General features: G+C 36.2%; 1 long non-coding RNA gene across 1 annotated transcript; it reads left to right on the top strand.

The window, feature by feature from the left end:
* Positions 1-304: 304 nt before the first annotated feature.
* Positions 305-16,160, top strand: LOC135967094 (uncharacterized). The gene is made up of 2 exons (XR_010580961.1): positions 305-406; positions 15,999-16,160. It is a non-coding gene; the product is annotated as an uncharacterized lncRNA (long non-coding RNA).
* Positions 16,161-18,541: the final 2,381 nt, after the last annotated feature.

Raw genomic sequence — 18,541 nt, forward strand, 5'->3', positions numbered from 1 at the left:
TGAGAAAAAGTTAGACAATCTACAAAATCATAAAAAATTTTTTGAAATCATAAAGAGAGCTGATATTGCAAGGCAAACCAACTGAATTCCAATGAATGGCATACTACTCTGAGAAGGGATGGGACAAAAGAACTATTTCATTTCTGACAGAACATAAGAGGAAAAAATATTGCTGTCCTAAAAGCAGGTACAATGTTAAAAATCAGCTACAATGTTACCAAATTCTTTAAAGCAATGTGTAGGATAGCTTATTCATGACCCTGAGAACCTAAACACAAAAGGAGTTTACCCTAACTTACATGTACTTTTCCACAGGCTTCCAGAGGTGTTCATGCAGAAGACTGGACACAGGACCCTTGGTGACACCAGTGTGTGGATGAGCAGATAGTGACTGATCGCCACTGGGGTAAGTTGGAAATGACCATTCACTTCTCTGGATGCATGTCTCAAATGAAACAAATTACTAAGCCACTGAGGAAGAGGCAACAACTCCTCCAACATCAAGGGCCAGACAAAGGTCCTCTGCTTACATGAAAGTGATAACAAAAGGTAGGAAAATCTTATTTCTCCAGGACCCAGAAAAAGACCCATTCCTTCTGGGAGAAAGGTAGAATTAAAATATCTCTGCCTCTTGGAAAATTGAAAGAAAACTTTTGGGCCCACGTTCCTGGACTGATACAAAGCAGAAGTCTGCTACAACTGGAGTATGTGCAGGATCCAGGAGGAAAAGAGAAGCAGGAATGCTGAAAAGTCAAAGCTTCAAGGCCCAGGTGTATACAATCTGCCTAAGACTGAGACTGGGTCAGAAGAGCCAAGAATCTCATCTTCTCTCCAAGAGCTTCAAACTGAGTAACGAGCAATAATAGTCTACCAACTGGGACCAGGACAAAGGGTGACAAGAGAGTCTCTCTGTGGTAGAGAATGACTGAAAGCAGCGGATGGATCAGGAATACTGGGGAAAAAACAACAACAATGTTCTGGTACCCAAGGAACCACTGTAAGCACAATGTAGATATCCCATCACTGGAGGAATTGGAAGTGTGTGGTACACTTCAGGTAACAATAGCAAAAACAATTACCAAATCTACCCTAACTACTAACTATATTGACTCAGCTCAGAAGTAGAGGTACACACATTTCCAAGCATAAATACTATTTCCTTTTGTATCTACTGTTTTTTCCACACACAATTACCAATACTCAGTAACAATTATGTTCTGTGCCCACAAAAGCAAGAAAGAATGACCCCATTGTCAAGAATAAGAAGCAAGAATCCCAGCACTCTGGGAGGCCGAGGTGGCCGGATCAGGGGGTCAGGAGATCGAGACCCTCCTGGCTAACACAGTGAAACCCCATCTGTACTAAAAAATACAAAAAATTAGCCCGGCGTAGTGGCGGGTGCCGGTAGTCCCAGCTACTTGGTAGGCTGAGGCAGGAGAATGGCGTGAACCTGGGAGGTGGAGCTTGCAGTGAGCCGAGATCGCACCACTGCACTCCAGCCTGCGTAACAGAGTAAGATTCTGTCAAAAAAAAAAAAAAAAATCAAGAAAAATAATATTCAGAGTTGAGTCTGATAGCTGAAACTATAGTTGAAACTCTCTGACAGGAGTATTTAAATAATTATGATTAATATAAAAAAGGACCTAAAGAAAAAGGAGAATGACATGCATAAAGAGATGAATTTCAGCATAGTGATAGAAACAATAAATACAATCAAGTGGAATTGCTAGAAATTTTTTTAAAAAACATGATAAGGTAAAGAATATTGAATATTTATAATCAGATTGAATGCAGCTGAGAAAAAAAGTTAACTGGAAGATGTCCATAGAAATTATTCAAACTGAAACATAAAAATAAAAAAGATTGATGAGGCCAATATACAAAAATGCATGGTAATTTTACATATTAGCAAGGATGATTTAGAGATTATTATTATTTCCCTTTTGTTATGGGAGATAAGATGCTATTTCTTTGAAGGCCCCTTCTCTTCTTTAGCTCTTGATTCCATTCTTTTTCCTTTTCACAAATCCTCTGATCTTAGTGTGTTTCTGTCTCCCTCATCAGCTATTTTACTCTTTATTAAATTATTTGCTTTATTATTTAGACTTTCTAGTAGTTACATAAAAAGAAGCACAAATAAACCTCTTTGACTTCCTGTCTCTCTGCCACTCGCCACCCACCTCACTCCCTCCTCAACATACTGCTACCCTGGTCTTTGTTCCCACTACTACCCTCAATCAGCTCTAGTCAAGACAACAAGTATAGTGGTTACTTCTCTGCCGTTGACATAGTCTATTAGGAACTCTTGACCAGCAGTCACTCCTGCTTTCTTGAAACATTTATTTATTCTGCTTTCCTTAACACCACACATTTCTTTTTCTGCCTCACTGAGACTTCATTCGTCTCCTTTTCTGGCTTAAATTATCCTGTTCAACCTCTAATTGTTGATGTACTTTAGGGTCGAGTCTCAGATTTCTTTCTGTTGCTTTCTTACATTTTTTCCTGTAGAAAATATCCTCCAGTTCTAGGATTTTAAGTACTACTTGTATGCTGATGTCTTCCAAATTTCCATCTGGACATCTTTCGTGAGCTCCAGACTTGCATACACAACTAAATTCATGACATTTTCACTTTGAATAACAATAGGCATTTCAACTTTATCATTTCCAAAAAAGAACTGTTAACTCTCATCCACCTTCAGCAAATGTATTTCTCCCGTAATCTCCCTCATCTCAGTAAAAGTTACCATTATCTGCTCAGATAAGTGAGCTCAAGTTAAAACTTAGGAGTTTCTCAAGCCAAAAACTTAGGAGTTGTTTTCGATCGCTTTCTTCTATTTACTCCCCATGCCCAACGCAACAGCAAGTGACATCATTTGTACCACCCAAGTATATCCTGAATCTTTCCTTTTGTAGCATGTCTATGTGCATCCAAGCCATTTGGACTATTATATTAGCATCCTAACTGGTCTTTGTGCTTCATCTACTGCTTTTCTAAATTCCATCCTCACAGAGCAGGCAATGTATTTTTAAATATATGTGTGTGTGTGTGTATATATATGTATATACACACATATATACACACATTATATATATATTTCCTACCATGGTCTATATGGCTTCTGATCACCTCTCTGATCATAACTTCTTTAGCTTTCCCTCTTACTCACTGTTTTTCAACAACACTGTTGTTGTTGCTGTTTTCTGTTTTTTGAACATGATAGTTTCCCCCAATCCATTGTCTTCTTGCTCCTGAGTTTCTTTTCATTCATATGGAAGCCTAAGCATTGTATCCCCAGGAGGGTTTCCCTGACTATTGTAGTTAGCATCCTACTGCTCCATTAATACAATTCTGGCTCTTCTCCATATTCTTTTGAGGAGGTGAGTAGCGACAGCAAGATGGGCATGGGAAAAAAGCTAACAAAGTGTTGCCTCAGACTGAGACTAGCTTCATTCTAATTTCACAGAATCTCTGGAGAAAAGTCTAGTACAGTGTAAATAACCCCTTGGAGTAAGGTAGTGGCCTTTTGTACTCCTGCATCAGTCATTGTTTGTTTTTTTTTTGCCAAGGTCCAAGGGAAGGACAGACAGTGAGATTAGCAGACTTCCTGAGTAACAAGGCTGCCAATGACCAAGGACAATTCTTTACAGAAGGGAGAAACTGTGGGTGCCAGACAACATTACTACTTCCAGCAAGCGGAGGGGTCAGGGCAGTGGGTAGCAAAGAGAATATGGGCAGGACATCAACAGCTTCTATTATACAATGTTCATCTTTGCGGTTTGTTCAGCTTTTTAAATATGTAGGTTTGTGTCTTTTGCCACCTTTGGGAAATATTTAGCCATTATTTCTTTGAGTATTTTTTAGCCTATTTTTTTTTAACTTTTTTATTGTGGCCAAGTTAGCCTAATATAGCTACCATTTTTTCCCTCTTCTTTTGAACCAAGCTAAATTTTAGGTGGAAAGATGGGTATAGGATTTGAATAACATAGTTTCAAAAATTCTTTTTAATTCTAACATTTTATAAGTTTGTAATTATAACAATATTATCTAAGTTTGTTCATGATAATTAATCATAATACTGACATGGATATTATTTCCCTTTTCTAAGCATTTGATTTACATTATGATACATAGTCAAGTAGTGAGACTTGATTATGCTTTTCAGAATTCATTAGATCTGCAGAAATTATATGCAGGTCTGCAATCACACTAAACCACCCTCAGTCATCTTATTTACATTCCACTCTACCTAGAAATCAACTCTAGCTGTAATAAGCCTACTAGAAATTTAGCATCATATCTTATGCAATTACTTTCCTTACCACTGTAGGCTAAAATAACTTTTCTCTTTACTCTAGAAAATGATAGTACTTAGCACATTACACAATGATGTCATTAATTTTGTATAGCTAAGGATGATCTCAGTGCCCAAGATTTTCTAGTAGTTAAATATTTTCTCACCTCAAACACATTCAGAGTTCCTTCTGACTTTTACAAGTTTTACCCCCATTAAACTCATTTAAATCTACTCAAAAATTGGAAAATAAAGACAAAATCTATTTATCTTCTCATTAGTTGCCCTTTTATTTCTGTCAGCTCTTGAAACAAACTGGTTTTGCCTTTTCATCTAATTTTTATTATTTTATCCAGGCTGAAAAGGAATCCATTTGTTCAAGCAACTAATGTCATCAACTTCTAATGAAAGGATGTACACTGTTTTAAATTGGCTGGAGATTGATATTCCTATTTAGAAAACTACTTACTATAGCATGACAACAAGATGTATGGAAAATAAAAGTCTAAATAGATTGCTTGGAACAAACAGACTTGGAAAAAAAGCAAAGGTTGTTGGATCAGACTGCTGGGCAATACATGAGACCAATGTCTCAAACTCTGTGTTTCTCCAGCTGATAATAGATTTTCCCTGAAATGAACGGTTAATTTCCTGGTCAAATACATTGGGGGAAATGCTGTAGCAGTGTGATTTAAAACATAAATTAACCATTTAAAAATGTTCAGAAGTCCTACTGAAAAGAAATCCATTATTCTTAAACACTTATGCAAACATCTCTCAGTTCACTAATAATTTCAGATCAGCCAGGAAACTTTTGACTTGGACTATTATGCAGTTATTCCCAAGTATATATTTTCTCTTTTATTAGTCGTTTCTGTCAGCCAGTGTTTGGTTGCAGAGTACTGACTCTATATAGATAATTCTAGCAGAAAGAAATTTATAAATGTGTGCTAAATCACTAACAGAATTTGGGGCATAAATGAAATAACAGACTTTTAGGTAGAACTTCCAAAAATCACTTGGAAATCCATATAACAGAACTGTGTCTCTAAGGGTTTTGCTCTTTCCATCATAATCAGGAATCTGACTGTTGAATTGAGAAGCTGCTGTTACAGAAAGTTTCATAACCTCTCTGTTTTGTTGTGACCCACACCAACAAAATAGAGGTCTCACACCTGGCCTTTCTCTCTACTTAAAACAATTTAAATTCAGATTTCACTCTTGTGCATCTGATTGGTGAAACATAAACATCCAGAATCTCAGCTTCAAGGGAATCTGGATAATGTGATTTTCAGCTTTCCAGCCTCTACTTCACAGTATCCTATACACCATAATCATTTTCTTCCAACATATACTGTATTGCAAGATGCTAAGGTTTCTGATGATGCAATGGGATGAAATAATAATTCTAAAAATTCTGGCCAGAAATGACGGCTAACACCTCTAATCTTAGCACTTTGAGAGGCTGAGGCAGATGGATCACTTGAGCTGAAGAGTTCAAGACCAGCCTAAGCAAAAGGTAAAACCCTGTCTAAAAAATATGCAGAAAAAAATAGCTGAGTATAGTAGCATGCACCTGTAGTCCTAGCTACCGGAGGGCTGAGGCGATACGATGGTTTGTTCTGGGAGGTTGAGACTGAAGTGACCTGTGATTGTGCCACTGCATTGTAGCCTGTCCAGCCTGGGTGACAGAGCAAGACCCTTTCTCAAAAAAAAAAAAAAAAAAAGGAAAAAAAAATCTAAATAAAGCTAGTTTCATAAAGTTTCATGAAGCCAGAGATTTATTATATGTGCCTAGTTTAATGTTTGTAATAAAATAGGTACTCAAAAAACAGTGTCATTTCATGAATAAATGCATGAGGTTACAGGATCACCTTGCCAACCCTGTTGTTTTCCTGAAAATGAAACAGAACTCCAAAGAGGTGAAATGACCTGCTTACATTCTCCACAATGGAATCCATCCAAGGTCTGTTATCTTAAGTGTGTTCTCATTTTATTGTTCTGTATTCTCATATTGTAATGCAGTGTTTTGCCTTTTAAAAAAGATTACAAGGTGAAAGCAATATGTAATCGAAAGGAATAAAATTAAATAGAATTAACATATTAATGAGCAGTTAAAATATGCAGAATGCTATGCTAAGTACTGTAGGAAACATAAATAAAATATAAATTCTTATTCTTCTAAATCATCAGCAACATTAAATTCTAGTAATGGAGTTTCTTTCTCTATACTACCACACAGAATGTTAGCTCAACATTACACATGTAATTCCTGTAGCCAGTTTTATTTGCATGCTCCTAAACTTGAAGCCCACTGGTTTGTGCTTGTGTTAAATAGCTTTCTTTATTATTTTAATGTTTAAAAATCTTTTGCTAATTTTACATGTACTAGTATTTTCTTCCTTAACATTATTCTCTGTAGTTATTGGCAAATGACATAAGGAAGGTTCTTACATTCATCTCTATTTAGCCTTATGTAACATGGAGAGATTTTCTGTAAAGTGTAATTCCATCCATTTAAGAAGATTTCTGTTAATACCTGTGTTAGTCTCCCATAACAAAATATCATAGATGGGTGGCTTAAGCAACAAAAATTTATTTCTTACAGTTCTGTAGGGTGGGAAGTCCAAGATTAAGGTGCTGGCAAAGTAGGTTTCATTCTCTTGGCTTGTAGGTGATGACCATCTGGCTGTGTGCTCACATGACTTCTTTGTGTGCATGAGGATGAAGAGAGAGAAAGGGAGAGATTTCTTTCTCTTTTTATGAGGGCACTAATCTAATCACAAAGACCTTACCCTCATAAACTAATCTAATCCTAATTACCTGCCAAAGGTTCCATCTCTAACTACCATCATATTGGGAATTAGAACTTCAACATTGTAATTGGGAGGCACAATTGAGTCCATAGCAATATCAACACAAAACAATATATATATAATATTGCATATTAGAAGAGTAGGACTGGGGTGCTGGTCTCAAATTGTCAAAACAGAGGAAACTAGATAACATTCATAGGACTAAACAGTACCTGTGTTGCTATTGCTTAATGGTAGCACTAAGGTTTATAGTATGTATCTTTATCATGATTAATCTGTGAATAATGTTTTTGTAATTCATATACAATGTAAGAAATTTACAGCAGTATACTTTCATATAGTTTCTCTAATACTCTGTGGTACTGTTATAAATGATTATTATAATCTTCATAACAGCTACTAAAAAACTTAAAGTTGTAGCTAATGAACTAATAATGGAGATCATATGAATATCATATGATCTTATATGTAGAAAATCATAAAGACCACCAAAAAACTGTTAAAACCAATAAATGAATTCAGTAAAGTTGCAGAATTAACCTACAAAACTCAGTAACATTTTTAGGCAGTAACAATAAACTATCCAAAAAGAAAATTAGGAAAACTACCTCATTTATGATAGCATCAAAAATAATAAAATAATTAGGAATAAACTTAACCAAGGAAGTGAAAGACTTAACAGAGAAAACAACAAAGTATTAATGGAAGAGATTAAAGGTACAAACAAATGGGAACACATCCCATGTTTATGGATTGGAAGACTTAATATTGTTAAAATGCCCATTCTACCCAAAGCAATCTGTAGATTTCATGCTATTGCCATCAAAATCCTAATGGCATTTGCTAGGGAAATAGAAAAGACAATTCTAAAATTCATATGGAACCACAAAGACCCAGAGTAGCCAAACCACCCTGGAGCAGAAAGAATAAAGCTAGAGTTATCATACTTCCTGATTTCAAAATATATTACATAGCTACAGTAATTAAAACTCTACGGTACTGACATACAGACAGATATATAGACCAATTGAATAGAGTGTAGAGCCAAGAATTAAACCCACACATATGTGGTTAACAGATATTTGAAAGAGTACCAATAATACACAATGGAGAAAAGATAGTCTTTTTAATGAATTGTGTTGGGAAAACTGGGTGTCAACAAGCAAAAGAATGAAATAGGCTCCCTATCTTACACTATACACAAAAGTAAACTAAAAATGGAGTAAAGACTTAAATGTAAGACATGAAACTGTGTAACTCCTGAAAGAAAACATGGGGAGAAAGCTGCATGGCATTGGTCCTGACAATGATTCCTGGCTATGACACCAAAAGCACAAGAAATACAAGCAAAAATAGACACGTGGGACTATGTGAAACAAAAAATTGTCTGCACAAGAAAAGAAACAATCAACAGAGTAAAAAGGAGACCTACAGAATGAGAGAAAATATTTGCAAGCCATGTATCTTATAAGGAGTTAGTATATAAAATATATAAGGAACTACTACAACTCAATAGCAAAAAAGTATGACTTAATTAAAATATGGTCAAAAACCTGAATAGATATTTTTCTCTGATAGAGGCATACAAATGGTCAGCAGTTATCTGAATAGATGCTCAGCATCACTAACAACCAAGGAAATACAAATCAAACTGAAATGAGATATCACCTCATACCACCAAACAAACAAAAGTTGAATTTTGGTGAGAATGTGTAATACTTGGAACCTTTTAACACTGTTGGTGAGAAAGTAAAATAATGCAGCTGCTATGGAACACAGTAGGGAGGTTCTTCAAAACATTGAAAATAAAACTACCATGTAATTTAGCAATCCCACTTCTGGGCATATACTCCAAAGAACTGAAATAAAGATCTCTAAGAAATATTTGTACTCCTGTATTTATTACATCATTCACAATAGCTAAGTTATGGAAGCAACTGAAATATCTATTGAAAGATGAATGGATATTAAAACATTTGTGATTTTTTTGCATACAATAGAATATTATTAAGTCTTAAAAAAGAAGAAAATTCTGCCATTTGCCACAACATGGATGACCTTGAAGGACATTATGCTAAGTGAAATAAGCTAGTCACAGAAAGATAAATACTACATGATTTCACTCATGTGAGGTACCTAAAATAGTCAAACTCAAAAACAGGTAATAGAATAGTGGTTACCAGGGAGCAGGGGGACAGGGAGTTGTGAACTTGCTGTTCAATTGATATAAGGTTTTTGTTATGCAAGATGAATTAGTTCTAGAGATCTGCACTATAGCATAATAGTTATAGTTAACAATACTCTATTATGCACTGAAAAATTGTTGAGGGTAAAGTTTATGTTAAGTGTTTTTATAACAAAAAGGAAACCCACAAACAAACAATAAAACAATGGGACATAGGAAACTTTTGGAAATGGTGGATATGTGCATTACGTTGATTGTGATGATGGTTTCATGAGCATATGTTATGTCAAAACTCATAAATTGTATACATTAAATACATGCATTTTATTGTATATCAATTATACCTCAATAATGCTGTCTAAAATAAACTAACAGAAGAACAAAGTAAACCCAAAGTAAGAAATGGAAACAAATAATAAAGACAAGAAAATAAATGAATAAAACTAAATTGGAAAATCAATAGAAAAAAACTAGTGAAACCAACAACTGCTTCTTGTCAAAATTCAGCACATTTGGTAAATCTCTAACAGCTAGAGATAGCACATTTTACTAATGTCAGAAATGAAAGGGCAGGAGGAAGCATAACTATATATTGTTCTAAATTTAACAGAATATAAGAAAATATTTTGAACAGCTTTATGTCAAAAACTTCCACATAGATTAAGTGAACAATTCTTTAAAAGAACAAAGTAACAAAGTTCACCAGGAATAAATAAATAGCCTATATAGCCATGTATCTACTTTACTTTTTTTTTTTTTTTTTTTTTTAATCTTAAAGGTATGTTGAATTTTGTCAGTTGTTATTTCTGCATTTAATGAAATTATCTTATGGCTTTTCTTATTTAGTCCAAATAGGTATAGAAATTACTGATTGATGATTTCAAATAATAAACGAAACTTGAATTCTTTCTTTTTTTTTTTTTTTTTATTTTTGAGACAGAGTCTCACTCTTGTCATTCAGGCTAGAGTGCAGTGGTGCCATCTGGGCTCACTGCAACCTCTGCTGCCTGGTTCTACTGCCTTAGCCTCCTGAGTAGCCAGGATTACAGGGATGCACCACCATGCCCAGCTAATTTTTGTATTTTTAGTAGACATGGGGTTTCGTCATGTTGGCCAGGCTGATCTTGAACTCCTGACCTCAGGTGATTCACCGGCCTCAACCTCCCAAAGTGCTGGGATTATAGGCATGAGCCACTACACCGGGCCCCAAACCTTGAATTCTATAGTAATCCCTTATTTGTTCATGATATATTTTCCTTTCTTAAAATGTATTTTTGATTTGACTTGCTCATTTTTTTACATTATTAATATTAATCATTTTTGTTTTTTTAAGAGTATCTTGTTTTGCTACTAGACTAATGATGGCCTCAAAAAATAAATGGGATGTGTTATCTGATATATTAATTTCAGAGTTTCAGGATAATTATGAAGAAAAACTCTAGCTCTTCGTAGTCAAATGATTAAGAAAACAAAGGGAAAGGGAAAATCTTGAAGCCAATCAAAGAGAAAAGAAACAACTTCTACCAGGAAACAAAGATACGAAATAGCAGACTTCGCTTCTGAAACTATGCCAGACAGAAGACAATAAAGTTGCTTATTTGACACATGAAAACCAAACACAGAAACAGCAACTCTCCACCTACAATGATGCCCTGTGAAAACATCTTGCAAATAAGAAAGCAATATGCTTCTCAGACGACAAAAACTGAGATAAATTATTGCCAGCCGATTTGCATGAAAAGAGATGTTACAGCAATATCTGGCAAACTGAGCATGATATCAGATGAACTTCTGAAGGAAAACACACAGACACACTCATGCACATGCATAGACACACACACGTTTGGACACAGTAATAATGTGGGTAAATATAACAGACTTTAGTTTTTTAAATGTCTTTAAAATGTAGTTGCCTTTAAAATATAATTTACAATGTGGGTGTATAGAACAGATTTAATATTTTAAAATTTCTTTAATATATAATTGAAATCTCTTTAAAATAAATTTGTCCTGCTGCTTAGGTTTCTCTGACGCTTCAGGAACTCTGGTTTATTATCTTTCATTATATTTGAAAAAGTCTTGACCTTTATCTCTTCAAATATTTCTTCTGCTTCGTTCGTTCTTCTCCACCTGAGATTCCAAGTATGTGTATATTAAATGATTTTGTTCTGTTTCACAACTCTTCCATGCTTCTGTTTGCTTTTTAGCTCTTTTTTTCCTCTTTGTGTTTTAATTATGTTCAAGGTTATTGCTGTTTTCCGTTTCTCTGACTATTCTGCTGAAAAGTCTGTTGAAGTAATTCTTCATTTCTGATATTGTGATTTTATTTTCAGTATTTCCACTTGACTCTGTTTAAACTCTCTCCTTCCTTCTGAATTTCTCCCATCTTTTCATACATGGATTCACCTCTTCCACTACCCGATTCCTTCAGCATATTAGTCATTGTTATTTTAAGCTCCCTGTCCTACTGTCAACCTCTGAGGTGTCTCCATGTCTGCTTCTCTTCATTATTTTCTTTCTTGAATATATGTCCTTTTACCTGCTTTATGTGTTCCATAATGTTTAGATAAACGTCAGACATTGTTAGTAAAAGGAAGAAATTGAAACTAGATGAATAAAACTGAGACTAGGTGACTAAAATTTATGCCTGGAAGTTTTCAGTTTTTTCTTCTATCAGGCAATTTGAAGGGAAGGGTTGAGTAAATCTAGTCTGTCGCTGAGCTGGTTTTAGGCTTTTTGGTCGCTAGTTTCCTTCTCTGTACCACAGACTTCAAATTCCTTTAGTGCAAATCACCACTATCTTGTGCTTAATTCATGGCCCAGAGTACTAGAGGCTTTCTCTTAGAACTCCTGTTCCACTGTTGGCTTTCCGTAGGCCTGCACTCCTAAACCACATCGGTGGTTTCTCTCTGCGCCCTTGCCCATCCCTTAGTGATAGGCTGGTGATGTTTCTAACTGAGAGTAAGGCGGGAGCAGAGTTTTATTGGCTCTCCTTTTGCAACTTCAGAATTACATAGTCCCTGTTCACAGAAGCCTCAGCATTCCTTCCTATTCCCAAGTGGCAGTCAATCCCCACCTTATACTCATGCAGGGCCTAGAGCACAAAATGGGCTTCTCCAAGTGCTCCTCCTTCACCCACTCACCTAGCCAGGTCCAGCATCCCATTTCATTAATGCAGTTCTTTCAGGTCTCTGTCCCCGTCCCCAGTTTTTCTCATGAACACGCGATGGATGCACATGGAAAACAACTAGTCAGGCCAGTCGCAGTGGCTCACGCCTGTAATTCCAGCACTTTGGGAGGCTGAGGCAGGTGGATCACTTGAGGTCGGGAGTTCGAGACCAGCCTGACCAACATGGAAAAACTCATTCTCTACTAAAAATACAAAATTAGCCGGGCATGATGACGCATGCCTCTAATCCCAGCTACTTGGGAGGCTGAGGCAGGAGAATCGCTTGAACCAGGGAAGTGGAAGTTGCAGTGGGCCCAGATCGCGCCATTGCACTCCAGCCCGGGCAACAAGAGCGAAACTCTGGCCACGCTGCCTGTGGGGTATCCCTGCTCTGCAAGGGGCAGTGAAACAAACAAACAAACAAACTAGTGAGAAAGAATGTGCTTCCCATGTATCTAGGACTCCCAGGATATTAAACTCACACTGATCTACATCTAGCTTTTAGAAATTTACTAAAATATCAGTTGTATTCTTCTAACTGCTTTTATAGTGATCATCTCTTTCTTCTGTGTGCTGCCAAATGTGACATATTTCACGTGTTCCATCTCTCATCAGGAACCCATCACTCCTTAGGATTCCATTTCCTTGATTGCTTTGTGATCTCAGTTCTCTGATTGGCTCAAATATAATTACAATTTGTAGATTTTTTTCTACTTTTTCTCATTGCTTGAGTGAAAGTGATGTGATTTTTCAGCCCTTTATACCCTAATTGGCTTATCTTGAAATTTTTTTGAAGAATATAGGTCATTTAATTGTAGTTATCTCTCAATTTGGGTTTTTCATATGTCTCTGTGTATCAACATGGCATATGGCATCTATAAATACATCACTTGTGATGTTAACTTGTATTCCTTGATTGCTACATTTCTGTACTGAAAATTTCAGTTTTTCCACTTTTTACATAATGTTGCCATGGGGAAATACTTTGTATATTTGTAAATATCCTATATTTCCTCAAACTTTTACCCACTAGCTTTAGCATGTATTGACACATTTTGCCTGAATCAATTATTATGATGGTTGACAACCTGTAATTTTCTAATTTCATATTTCCTTATCCATTTCCTTATCCACTGGGAGGAAAAACTTTCCATTGTTTAAATTTATATATTTATGTATTTTATTTATATCAGTGTGAACTTAAGAATTCTTTATTTGAGGGCCATAATCCTTTGCTATCATTATTTTAATGTTCTTTTTTTTTTTTTTTTTAATTAAGACAGAGTTTCGCTCTTGTTGCCCAGGTTGGAGTGCAATGGCGTGATCTCGGCTCACTGCAACCTCCACCTTCTGGGTTGAAGTGATTATCCTGCCTCAGCCTCCCAAGTAGCTGGGATTACAGGTACCCACCACGATGCCCAGCTAATTTTGTATTTTTAGTAGAGACGAGGTTTCACCATGTTGGTCAGGCTGGTCTTGCACTCGACCTCAAGTGATCCACCCGCCTCAGCCTCCCAAAGTGCTGGAATTACAAGCGTGGGCCACTGGGCCTGGCAATGTTCTAATTCTTCTAGGTTTGCCCAAGGGAACCACTAGAGCTGGCCCCTGTGTCCTATGACAAGCTCTATCATTCTTTAGACTCTTCATACTTTCTGTTACTAAAAGATGTTCTACATTCATCTTGTAGTTTCCCTGCTCCAGCCCTTGAGCCAGCCATTTCTCCGATGAGTGCCCATTTCATTTCGTGTAGAATGGTATTTAGAAATCAAGATATGGACAGTCATTTTTATTTTTAAAATAATACCCATAAACTAGGAAATCATATGAAACAAGTTGATAAGAAGGAATTAACCTACATCTTTCCTGGAATATAAGAGATCCTCAATATAAGTTTATTGAATGAGTGAACAATATTTTAAAAGTAGATTTTAGTAGGTAGTCTGCATTTGACAATTTTATCTAACCCCACAGTTATTCTCCTCTCCCCGAATCTCTTACAAGAATAATTTTAATTCCTCTAAGTTTCAGGTTTAAGTCTGTCACTCAGTTATTTAAATATGCTATTATATTATCATTTGCACAAAATCTAAACTTCTTGACCTAACAGTACAGCTCAGACCCTAGTTCATATGTAACTATCTATGCTTCTATTAACTGTGTTCCAATGAGAATTTGCTAACAACCAAAAACATCTTACTCTATCCCTATTTCTTTCTTATACAGTTCCATTTGTTGGAAATATATCTACCTTACAGAACAAATGTTACTCATCCATGAAGCTTTCTCTGATTTCCTCTAGCTTGGAATGATTTACACATTTTCAAACTCATAAAATGATGATTGATTAGTTTATTTATATTGGCTCAGCTCTCACACTTCTCATATAAAAAGCATACTAGATTTGTATTACCTTTGTAAATAACATTTGGATAGATTGACTACTTATGACTTTGCCAGGACAGATGCATTATACTACTACTTAGAACCAGCTTGTCATCATTTTGAGAACAAAGTTCATTATTTTAAAATGATGAAAGTATGCACTTGGCCGGGCGCGGTGGCTCATGCCTAATAATCTCAGCACTTTGGGAGGCCGAGGCGGATGGCTTACAAGGTCAAGAGTTCAAGATCAGCCGGGCCAAGACGGTAAACCCTGTCTCTACTGAAAATACAAAACTTAGCTGAGTGTGGTATGGCAGGCGCCTGTAATCCCAGCTACTCAGGAGGCTGAGGCAGAGAATTGCTTGAACCCAGGAGATGGAGGTTGCAGTGAGCCAAGATCGCTCTATTGCACTCCAGCCTAGGCGACAGTGTGAGACTCCGTCTCAAAAAAAAAAAAAAAAAAAAAAAAAAACACAGAGAGAGAGAAAGTATGCACTTCATTATCAAAGAGTTTTAACATCCATAAAACATATTAAACATAATAAAGACATGATCATATATTGCTTAATTCTGTGATACACAACTAACTAGAAAGATGTGTTTATGTCAGTTTTACAAATGAAGCAACTGTAAAGATTTACATGGATTGCCAAGGTCAAGTTACTAACAAGTGGAGGATCCAATTCTAAAATCTAGACTAACTTCAAATCTTTTCTACCTTCTCCCATAACAGGAAAGCTCCCAAATATTTGTAATAAACAGACATGAAAAAATACAAAAACAAAAACAAAACTATTCATGCTTATTAAATGAGGTGTGGAAGGAGTAAATGATGACCGGATTCAAAAACCTGACCACTAATGCTTATCTAAATAAGGCATAGAGCTTGTTAGATGATCTTGCATTGAGGTTAATGCAACAAAGGAAACTTTACAGGCCAAAGTTCATCTAGGCCACATCAAAAGGCAGTTTTAAAACAATCAATGGGAATAAGCTTTGTAACTCAAACCTCACTTCCTATAGAAAGCCTTATCTAAAACTCCCACACTGGCTTATATGCCCTTTTATGGGCTCCATAGAACCCTCTCTCTTTATCTTTATACTTGTACAAATATCATTGCATTATTTTTTCTCTTCTTTGTGTCTTTTCAGATAGAATATGAACTCCTTCTTTAGAGAGTTGACCATTTTTTAATTATTTTGCATGGTGCTGAACCCGCTGAGAGCTCATGATAAACAGGTAACAAATGAATGTCCTTGTGATCTGAAAAATCTTCATATGTATTTGTATTTAATCTGCCCAGTGATCAAAAAGTAACTATAGCTACAATATTTGTCATAATTTATCTAGCAAATCTTTTGTAAATATTTGTGTTTTCAAAATGTCAGGTGTTTTCTTCAGAAAGCATAATGAGTTTTTTGAATTGTCCCTTTCTATAAAATAATTAAAGTTATTACTAGGTAGGTTTAAACTATTATTAAATGATAGATATTATTATATACACTATTAAAGGAGATTGGCAAATTGGAGTAATCTCTGTTGCACTGAAGAATACTTGTATTTCAAGAAAGATCCGTGAGTATTTTCAGAATTTGCCTTCATTATAGTGAAGACCAAATGCAGTGAGACTCTCTAGTTTCCTTTTTATCTTCTATGTGTGATTAAGGGAACCCAAATACTGTAGTGCAATACTTTCACACTGTTTTAAAACAGAAAAGCCTTCTAATAAAATACTGCATGAATAAGTACAGAAAATATATTCAGAGTTCTATTTTGCCCTGATTGCAGTGGAAGTGGAGAGATTTTATTAGATGTACCCCTTCCCACACTCTTCCCACTTACACACACACACACACACACACACATACACACACACACACACACACACACACACACACACACACACACGAGTCTCTTGAAGTTCAAGGCAACTGCAGCGTCCTGCATAGGGGAAACTGAAAACATTTGCACTAGAATGCGTCATTAACAGGTTATCAGAGGTTGAATAACACCCACTCCATCAGGTCATTCATGATTTTTAATTTTTAAAAGTCCTCCAGGTAATTCCAATATTTTGCCAGATTTAGGGATGACTAAACTGGGTACTTTTTAGGGTCTCTTTAAAACATATGATTTTAGTATTGTTTTCCCAAAGCCTACATTTTTTCTCATCTTTTTAAAATGCTCTTATTTTTCTTCTTTTCCTCCATGCTTTACTTCATTTCTTTTCTCTTTATTTTATTTCTTTTATTTTTTTCTTTCATAAGTCATTCAGTCTTATGAAACATTGCGTGGAGCATATTGTAGGTGTCTGTCCTGGGAGGACAACCATAGTGACATAGAGTGGGAGGCAAAGCCCAAAGGGGATGGGTAGGCATCTTTATAGGACGATGCTACGGTGATGGTCTCAGAGGCCAAGAGTGAGTTAGGTGGCCCAGCACAGGATGCTGGAGTAGGAATTGGATGAAGAGGATGTCCTTATGGTAGGGCCAGAGTAGCAGAAGGAACTGTAGCTTGAGTGGAGTGAGGAGTGTATCCATATTGGAGGCAGAGGACAGGTCAATGAAGTATGTCTAAAACTACTAATGGATATTTTGGTTCCTCCAAAAGGCCTAAAAACTGCTCAAAGACATAGTGGTTCCTCCATGACCTGGTTACTGCTCCTTCTACCTTTACCTCAACTTACTATATTCCTACCCCACTAGCCCTCCTTCAGTTTCACCAAGGCTCATACCTTGTTCAATGTTGTTCACCTTTATGCAATTTGAGAGCTCCTTCCTGGAATTCTCTTCCTGCCATTTCCCATTTAACAAACTCCTAACCATTCTTAGAGATACAGTAGCTCATGTTTTAATATATAATTATTTAAGTATTTAAGTAACAATTGATTTATGTCCATCTCCTCTATCCAATTGCAAGTTCTCTGAGAAAAGGAGCCATATATGTTTTGCATCCCACAGGGAAGTGCCTAACTCACAGCAAGTACTCTGTGCCTACTTTTAAAAAGCTTCAATTATTAGATGGATGTTTGTATGGAAAGATGAATGAGGACATGGATGAGAGTAATTGAGTACCTAAAAGCACATTTGAACAAAGAGTTTTACATCTTAGGACATGTATTAGTCCATTTTCACACTGCTGATAATTACAGTTCCACATGGCTGGGGAGGCCATACAATCATGGTGGAAGGCAAGGAGAAGCAAGTCACATCTTACATGGATGGCGGCAGGCAAAGAGAGAGAGCTTGGGCAGGGGAACTGCTCTTTATAAAACCGTCAGATATTGTGAGACTTATTTATTATCATGAGACCAGCATGAGAAAGACCACCTCCATGATTCAATTACCTCCCACTGTATCCCTTCTACTACATGTGGGAAGTGTGGGAGTTACAATTCAAAATGAGATTTGCGTGGGGACACAGCCAAACCATATCATTCCACCACAGCCCCTCCAAAATCTCATGTCCTCACATTTTAAAATCAATCATGCCTTCCTAACAGTCCCCCAACTTTTGACTTTTGCATTAATTCAGAAGTCCACAGTTCAAAGTTTCATCTGAGATAAGGCAAGTCCTTTCCACCTATGAGCCCGTAAAATCAAAAGCAAGCTAGTTACTTCCTAGATACAATGGGAGTACAGGTATTGGTTAAACACAGACATTCCAAATGGGAATAATTGGCCAAAACAAAGGG

The sequence above is a fragment of the Macaca fascicularis genome, chromosome 14, assembly GCF_037993035.2.
Source record: "Macaca fascicularis isolate 582-1 chromosome 14, T2T-MFA8v1.1".
Lineage (NCBI taxonomy): Eukaryota > Metazoa > Chordata > Mammalia > Primates > Cercopithecidae > Macaca > Macaca fascicularis.